The sequence below is a fragment of the Lampetra fluviatilis genome, chromosome 10 (genome assembly GCF_964198595.1).
Source record: "Lampetra fluviatilis chromosome 10, kcLamFluv1.1, whole genome shotgun sequence".
Classification (NCBI taxonomy): Eukaryota; Metazoa; Chordata; class Hyperoartia; order Petromyzontiformes; family Petromyzontidae; genus Lampetra; species Lampetra fluviatilis.
The window spans coordinates 1,343,444-1,352,892 of record NC_136284.1 but is presented as its reverse complement, the minus strand read 5'-3'; the positions used below and the strand labels follow the sequence as shown (position 1 = coordinate 1,352,892).

Here is a 9,449-nt window from a genome sequence, read left to right as displayed (position 1 = left end):
TTTTTTTTTTACAAAATTCTGGAACTCACAATCCACTGCTAACTGGACCGAGAGCTGGCTGATGTGTGACGTTTCTGTGCAGCATGGAGACGCGGCTCACAACGAGAGTCGGCGTGCCTTGCACTCTGCGTTCAGTGGTTGATCTCTCGCAGAGTGCAGTTGACCGTTCTTAGTTCCAATGTTATGGGTGTGGCAAAAAAAAATCCCGGTAAATGCAGGGCACAGTTATATGTGCCCATCGTAGTTTGAGGGCGCACTATAGGTTTGATAAAAAACCTCGTTTGCTTAATGGTTTCAGCAATGTAAGACACTCGCCTTGTGCTGCGATGATGGATGATGGGTTATGACGAGAAGTAGTGCTAACAAAAGGTATAATTTAGAGCTGAGCTATGGGCCTCTTTTCTTATCATCAACCATCACCTATTCCTCCTCCATTATCGACGTTTCCGCAGAGGGGAAAGGGCAGTGAGTGTGGGCCTGCAGGTTTTCGCAGCGGCAACTTTCTCGCGTGTCCGTTGCCCGACCGCCGGGGCGCTTTTGACTCTCTTGTTGGCGTCAGGGGACCCCGGGGAGTAAACAATCACGTCCGGCTGCCGCAGGTTCAGCTGGGGCTGCTACCTGAAGGGGAAGCCGCGCACCTCGTGCTGGGACGTGACTTCCCTGGGCGGCGGCCTCAGCCCCCTCGAGTCGAGCGCCATGCGCCTCGAGTTCCCCGCCGCGCTGCTGGTGCAGACGGACGCCTTCGTCATCTCGCTCACCGTCGGCAAGCCCGGACGGGACGCCGTTACCGCCAAGCAGTTCGTCACCATCTACCAAGAAGCCCCCCTCCGGTGCGTGTCGTGTTGTTGTTGTTTGTTGTGGTGTTGTTGTTGTGTTGTTATGTTGCTGTTGTGTTGTTGCTGCTGGTCGTACCCTTTGTTTAATGAAGAGATAAAATAAACCCGTTGAGGGCATGAAACAACGTGGCCTCTTTTGCAAGCGCAATCCTGGGTTGCGTCAAGCGCTGGCAGAGAATCGCATTTGCTCTGAAGCAAAACGAGTTTATGCATCTCTCTCTCTCCAATAAGAAGCCAACTGCAACATGGTTACCCAGGATTTGTCAGCAACTTTGAATAATTATGCCTTTAATACAAATGAGTGTATGTATTAATATGTTAGATTTTAAAACGGTTTGTCCCTTCCTCCATATCTACTCATGAGTAACTGGTCATGCACCAATTAAAAACTTAATTCGGAAACATTCTTAAGTAAAATTTCCATCAGGGCCATATCGTGTACAGGTGTATAGTGTAGTCTCCAACTATGACTCCCTCCATCTCTCTGGCACTGGCCTCTCTATCCTTGTGCTATGATGATGGGCCACTGCTCAAAACGTCATCGATTAGATATTTTTCTAGGGCAGTGTTTTTGATCAATGTGTTCAGTTTCTGAACATAAAAGTTAGTCTTAACAATACTGTCAATATTTGTAACAATGCCCTCCATTTATGAGAGAAAGCTTCAATGAATCTTCAGACGTATTATAAGGAGTGCCCCGCATTGCGATGTTTGGGTATTTCAATAACGAGCGTTCTTTCCTGAGACTCAAGCAGAACCGTTGCTTTGATTGGAAGGCTTCGCACACGAGTAGGTAGTTGCCATGCGGCGCACACGCTGTTAGTTTCCTTGAAACATCTGTGCAACAATCACCGTAAGTATATGTTGATGTTTCCGTAATTTTATTTCACTACCTACAATTTTTTTGTATTTTATTTGTTACTCTTAGTTCTTTCGGTAAAGTCACGTAGGTAAAAATTAATAAAAATAAAACAACAAAAATCACGACGTTTCGGAGGTAACACAAGCTTCCGTCTTCAGGTGAAACCGTCACAGCAAAATATCTGTACCTTATATAGTGGTTAAGGGGGGAGGAGCCAGGAAGGGCAGCGGGGGAGGAGGAGTTGTGAAGTGATCAATTACTGTTTTTGTTATAATGCTGGGTGGGTAAATGAATTAGATACGATTAAGCCGCTCTTTGTTATGCTGTTTGTGCGCAAGTCACTGTGGGATGAATGGACTCGTGGTTAGGGAGGTGTTGCGCAAGTAACGGTGGATGTACATAATAGTAAAGGAGCGGAAATGCCCATGTTTATACCAGTGTTGGCTGACAATAAAGAGTACTGTTAAACGTTAGGGATGTTAACACTCAGTGAAGTAAAATAGTGCCTGTCAGATAAGATGGTCCAAAAGTGTGTAATTAACTCTTTTTTGCATGGTTGATAACATCTTTCCAATGAGGGGACCGTCACAGCCGAATTAGCTGCATCAAGTGAGGCAATGATTCAAGATGTAATCCCTTATAAGCAAGTTGAAGGGGGGAGGAGAGGGGGGGGCTCATCAGAATGTGGTAGCCAATGAATGGAACGTATCGGGAGGGAGGGGGGCGGGGCTCAAAGACAGCACGGAGTGCTAAGTACAACGCATCGGGAGGGGGAGGGGGGGGGGCGGGGCCAAAAGCATGGACGACGGCTTGGACGCGGTTGCTGCTGCACACGCCAACACAATGGACAGAGAGGGGGAGGGGAGGCCTGATACACATGATAGACAAAAGAACGAAAATGCCCATGTTTATACCAATGCTGGCTGAACAATGAAGAGAGTACTGTTAAAAAATAACTGGGGATGTTAACACTCGGTAAAGTAAAGTAAAATAGTGCCTGTCAGATAAGATGGTCCAAAAAAGTGTAATTAAGTCTTTTTTGCGTGGTTGATAACATCTTTCCAATGATTACTAAGTTTGTACCCATCATCACGGTTGAAATTATGTCTGTGTTTGTATATTTGTATGGCTTCGTGTACAAACCTTTGATGGTAGCCAGGAGGTTTGCAGAGAACCTTGGTCTCGGAAAAGACAATTTCATGAGAGCCCACCGAGTTGTAGCAATGATCGGCAACGGCAGAAGAATCAGTTCTGCCGTGTTTCAGATCTGACTTGTGCTCGCGGACACGATCAGAAACATGACGTTTCGTTTCTTCAATGTAGCAATCACCACAAATGCAACTCAATTTGTAGACTCCAGGATACTGTAAGTCAGGAACGACATCCTTCACAGATGGAATCAGATCACGGATTTTATGCACTGTACTGAATCGGACTTGGATCTTATGTTTGTTTAGAATTTTGGAGATCTTTTTGGTCACGCCTGCTATGTATGGTAATGTGATGGTTTTGGTCGGAGTTTCATGTGGCTGTTTCTGTGTGGTGGGAGAGACAGCTTGGCGGATAGTACGGTCAGAGTATCCGTTCATCCTGAGGGCCCGATGTACATGTCTTAATTCACCGGTCAGGTGGTGTTTGTCAGAAATGCCATGGGCTCTGTGGTATAGCGTTTTGATGAGAGAATTCTTTTGAGATGGGTGGTGGTGGGAATCCGGTTTCAAGTAGGAATCTCTGTGGGTGGCTTTCCTGTAGACAGAATGTCCCAAGGATCCGTCAGGCCTCCTCTCAAACAGAATATCCAAGAATGGTAGTTTACCGTCTTTCTCCACTTCCATGGTGAATCTGATGGATGGGTGTCTAGAATTGATGTGGTCCAAGAAGTGGTTCAATGCTGGGAGGCCATGTGGCCAGATGACGAAAGTGTCATCTACATACCTCTTCCACAGGGAAGGACGCAGGGTGGATGTCTGGATGGCGTCTGATTCAAACTTTTCCATGAACATGTTGGCTATAACTGGTGACAAAGGGGAGCCCATAGGGGTACCCTCATTCTGTTTGTAGAAGGTGCCATTCCAGGTAAAATAGGTGTTGGTGAGGCAATGCCTAACCAGCGCAGGTGCATCAGAATTCAATCCATGTTGGACTAAGTCCTCAATTATTGTTAGGGTGTCCGGTACTGGGACTTTGGTAAACAAAGATACTACATCAAAGCTGACGAGGATGTCATCAGGAGATAGTACCATGTCCTTAACCATAGAGACTAATTGGGTTGAGTTGAGTACTGCCGAAGAGGTCTTGCCTGTGAAAGGGAGCAGAGTATCTGATAGAAAACGGGCTAGTTTGTACGTAGGAGAGTTTATCGTCGACACAATGGGTCGTAGCGGGGTGCCTTCCTTATGGATTTTGGGAAGACCATAGAGTCTGGGAGGTCTTGCTGCCGATGGTTTTAGAGAGGGACGTTTGCTTGGTTCGATTAGGGAAGTCGAACTCGTGATGATACTGTTGGTTTTCGTCGTTAGGCTTTTAGTGGGATCCTTTTTAATTTTGGAGTAACTCCCATCATTAAGAAGGTCCAGGATTTTGTTGTTGTATGAATCTTTATCCATGATGACCGTGGCATTGCTCTTGTCTGCCGAGAGGATGACTATATCATCTCTCTTTTTTAGGTCAGCGAGTTCAGAGCGTTCGTTTTTGCTGATGTTACTAGTGGGTTTCTTAGCATTCTTAAGAATAGTAGCTATTTCAGCTCTTGCTACATCCGCATGGATGTGTCCTATGCCTCTGAGGGCTACATCAATCTGAGAAATCATATCCTCTACTGGTATATATTTAGGGGTGACGGCGAAATTTAGTCCTTTGGCCAGTACCGTTTTTAGAGTGTCAGAAATTGGGATGTTACTCTGATTAATCACGGTCTTGTTAACATCCAGCTTTGCGATGTGTGGCTCTGGTTTCTTCTTAGATAGGAGGTTGAATTTAGAAATCAGGTTAGCTTTGCATTTGGCTGACATTGAGTCAGCAGAAGCATAAGTCATGTTATCAACGTGGTTCCAATCAGAAGGTGACATTTTTTGTGTTAACATTAAATGTGTTTGTAAGAGAGTCTTGTCTAAATTATCGAGTTCAGATCGGAGTAACCTTATTCTCTCCGAGATTAGTGATAGGCTAGCTTAAAAAAAGATCTGTTTAGAGTTCGGTGAGGACACAGCAGCGGATGTGAGTGTGAAAGCGATGGGTATTACCTTGTTATCTCGGCATCTCTTGAGGAAGGCCAGCGTCTCGAGAAGCTGTGACTTCTTGTCTCGTTGTCTGTTAAAAACTCTAACAGATAGGTGGAATTCCTCCCCGTAGAGGGCATTAATTCTAGATTTGAAGCTTTCGTGACTACAAGGATTCATATTCTTAGGTTTTTTCGGTAAAGTCACGTAGGTAAAATATCAAAATTAATGAAAATAAAATAAAATAAAACAAAAATCACGACGTTTCGGAGGCAACACAAGTCTCCGTCATCAGGTGGGACCGTCACAGCCGAATTAGCTGCATTAAGTGAGGCAATGATTGCCTCACTTGATGCAGCTAATTCGGCTGTGACGGCAAAATTGAGTCGTCCGCCGTTGCCGATCATTGCTACAACTCGGTGGGCTCTCATGAGATTGTTTTCTCCGAGACTAAGGTGCTCTGCAAGCCTTCTGGCTACCATCAAAGGTTTGTACACGACGCCATTCAGATATACAAACACAGACATAATTTCAACCGTGATGATGGGTACAAACTTAGTAATCATTGGAAAGATGTTATCAACCATGCAAAAAAGAGTTAATTACACACTTTTGGACCATCTTATCTGACAGGCACTATTTTACTTCACCGAGTGTTAACATCCCTAACGTTTAACAGTACTCTTTATTGTCAGCCAACACTGGTATAAACATGGGCATTTCCGCTCCTTTTCTATTATGTACATCCACAGTTACTTGCGCAACACGTCCCTGACCACGAGTCCATTCATCCCACAGTGACTTGCACACAAACAGCATAACAAAGAGCGGCTTAATCGTATCTAATTCATTTACCCACCCAGCAGTATAACAAAAGCAGTAATTGACCACTTCACAACTCCTCCTCCCCCGCTGCCCTTCCTGGCTCCTCCCCCCTTAACCACTATATAAGGTACAGATATTTTGCTTTGACGGTTTCACCTGAAGACGGAAGCTTGTGTTGCCTCCGAAACGTCGTGATTTTTATTGTTTTATTTTTATTAATTTTTATTTCATTTTTTACCTACGTGACTTTACTGAAATAACTAAGAGTATGAATCCTTGCAGTCACGAAAGCTTCAAATCTAGAAATTGTATTTGTTGTTGATTGAGTTTGTGCACTGTTCTCTATCTATCGCATAACATGGTTGTTTTTTTCTCTCTGTTTTAGATTTGTGTCTTTGTTACGCTTAGGTTTCATGTTTTTGCTGTTGGCATTTTGGGGACCCAGATCACTCTTGCAAATGGGCATCACCCTGGTCTCTTGCGCATTCACCTGGTTCAACGAAATCAACTTGTAACTCGAAAACCAACTTTCTCCTTGCAGGGTGGCGTTGTGGTGCCCGGTGTGTGAGAGCGGCGTGGTCCGGTGGGATCAGGAGCTCACCGTGCACGCCTCTTGCCCTGGTTGCAGCCTCTCGGCCAACATCTCCTACGCGTGGGCCCTCAAGCCCGTCCTCTCACAACTGCCGACAATCAATCACAGTACTGAGCCCACTTCTGCACTGTGTCCACAATGCCTCCTCACCCTTTGCCTGACAGACCGCGACAAGGCACAGACTCTCTGCTCGATTATTTCCGTACGTGCTGCCATACATAGAGTGCTGTTACTGTGTACCCGATAGGGGAGTTGATGCGGCCTTAAGAAAATGAGGTTTATGTCTGGTTTTCTCATTTCAGAAAATTTCTGTATCCTGAGGGACGGGCAATCCAGCAGCCTATTTGGGCCTACCACATCGGCACCTCCCACAGACACCATGTCACCAATTCCCACATCCTCATCCATGGCCAATGACACCTACGCTGCATCCTCCATCACCGTGCTCTCCTCCAGAGCCACACCCTCCTCCATCGCATCCTCCACCGCCTCCTCCACAGCCTCCTCCATTCGTTCAACGTCCACCACTTCCTCCACCTCCTCGACCTCCTCACAGGCCACAGCTCCCGGCGCGACACAAGCAAACAAGACGGCACCCGCCGTGGCCATCCCCACGAGCTCTCGTGCCTCCACGCAGGCCGCCAACCCGCCGGCATGTGAAGCCTCTGTCTCCAGCACGGCCGCGCCCACTGAGACGTCGTCGCAGGACATGTTTCCCCCACTAGATCCGGGGAACGTGGAGGAGGGCGAGGCGTCAGAGGGCAGGCCGTCCTTGAATCGCAAGAGGAGAGCTGCCACCTCCGAGGATTCCGCAGGCGAGTGGCTCTGCTGTTTTTCCCAGTTAATGTCAAAAGTTGAACCAAAGAAACGTTGGTGTTTTCACTCTTTGCTGGAGCTATGGCCATAGAGACCGACGTTATCCAGCGAAAAATGTCTAAGCAAGCCCAATGAGACCCAGAGGGTCAAAACTGTCCCAGAGTTTGCTTTCTTAAGGAAATGAGGCTGGATAATGTTGGTTTGGAAAGAGAATAGTGCACTATAACACATGTTTATATCTATGCGGAGACACAGAACAGAGCTCTGCTTATATTTGCTATTGCACATAATGCTCTGCAACAACACACAATGAGTTTGTATACAATGGCCATACCTGATAGCTCCACACAGCCATCTGTGAGAGTTGTACGATTCCTCCGACTGCTCGCAGGTCACCCTGCCAACTGCTCGAACTCGACGGCGACAAACGCGACGGCCGCACCTCCCACGATGACTCCTCCTGTGACCAGCGAGTGGCTCCCAATGTTGCCTCCAGGTCTCGAAGAGGGAGCCAACGTTTTCCAAAGACCCCAGCGTATGGGTGAGTGCACGGCCGTCTCTACGCGCTCAGCCTGCTTGGCTCTGCAAGTAGACGCAGAGGCTGCTAAGCGTTGCCTAACGTGCCCACGGATGTCACTGTTGACACAAGGGTCGGGTTCGGATTATCACGGAAAAACGGGATGTCACAGGCAAATACCGCTTCCCTATCGCGCGGGCTTCCGGCTTCAAGCGAACGCCGCTGTCGTCGTGTGCCCAGTGACGAGCAATGTGAGCAGCGAGGCTCCGAGCAACGTGAGCAACGAGGATCCAGGCCCATCCACCACCCGGAGCGCGCCGTCCACGGCGAGCAAATCCACTCCCCAGGCCGGCTCGTCGGGTAGCATTGTCGATTCGGGCGGGATCTCCAGTAACATCTCCGAGGGCACCGTGAACTCTGGTAGGAGCCCCGAGTGACGCACCGCGTCGTTGCACGCCGCCACGCCTTCCGTTTTTTGCACCCGGCTGCATCACAATCGCATGCTGGCCACATTAATGGAACGCGCGCTCTTTGAATATTTCAGGAAGAGGCTCCGGCTCTGGCTCCGTGACGGTGCCGCCCAACAGTGAGTCTTCCCAGTTCATCTACCTTTGATTTGCCCCGCACTGCTTTACTCTCGCTCCAACGGCGTGGTTATATTATTAACGTGGAGCATCGCTTTATTATCCCGTGGTAATACGCGTCCTCTGCTGACAATGCACCCGTGGGAAAATTACTGCGGTGAAGTGTGCAAGTGCCTTTTAATTATGGTTGCATTTAATCTCACAGTTGCCACAAATACCACAAAACCAGGAGACGAAGTGATCCAGGAAGAGCCAAAGGTCGAAGTTGTCAAAGAGTCGATAGACTACGTTCTGGAGATCAACCTTCTGAGAGAAGACATGACGTCTACCGGTGAGACTGGCGGGAGCTGCCGTGCATGGCCAGCCACCGCCATAGTTGTGCACACGAGCTCCGGCTACCCCATGCACGTTTTTTCTTTTCACAAAATCCCACCAGGGTCCTGCCGTGGCAGTGACGCGCGTTTCCGTTACTCTCTCTTTCTCTCATCGACAAAGGCTTGAGTGGGGACACCCTGACCCTGCGGCCCAACATGCTGACGGACAACCAGACCTACGCCGTCGTGCTGACCGTCACCAGCACGTTGGGTAATGAGGCCCCCATGCCTCACTACAACTGCATCCTCGTTGCCACTGATGCTGCTTCGCTGGCTCATGTCTACATCACACCACGTGGCCCCCTATTTAATGCTGCGTGGGTGCGTTCGTGTGTGCATGCACTGTGGTAGTCACACGACATGCGTGCAAGGCACGATGGGAGTCGTGCCTTGCTGCTGTTTGTCGGCACATCTTTGCGTGTTGTTAAATCTTCGTGTGCATGTGTATATTGTGCACGTGTGCGTGTGTGTTTGTGTGCACATGTATTTGTGTCCATGCACTTACGCCTGCGTGCATGTGGGTGCGTGTGTGTGTGCGTGTATACGCTCATCCGCACAACACTGGTCCGCAGGCACGGCGGTAGAGAAAGGGTACGTACATCTTCTGTTCACGGCTGCCCTCTCTCCGAACCCGGAGGTCTACTGTACCATCAGTCCCAACGATGGTGTGGAATTGCTCACCGTATTCAGCATCTTCTGCAGCAGCTCCAACGCCAAGGTGAGTGGCCACAGGAGGGGCGGAGTGCGGAGAGGAGCGCGATGCCCCACGTTCTCGTTCGGTGCTTCCCAGCTTGCTTCGATCGCCACGGGAAGTGGGCATCCACT

At 48.5% G+C, this 9,449-nt stretch overlaps 1 long non-coding RNA gene across 1 annotated transcript; it reads left to right on the top strand.

The window, feature by feature from the left end:
• The first annotated feature begins 778 nt into the window (after positions 1–778).
• LOC144934287 (uncharacterized) lies at positions 779–6,694 on the top strand. Its single transcript, XR_013637141.1, has 3 exons — positions 779–830; positions 6,283–6,440; positions 6,636–6,694. It is a non-coding gene; the product is annotated as an uncharacterized LOC144934287 (long non-coding RNA).
• Positions 6,695–9,449: the final 2,755 nt, after the last annotated feature.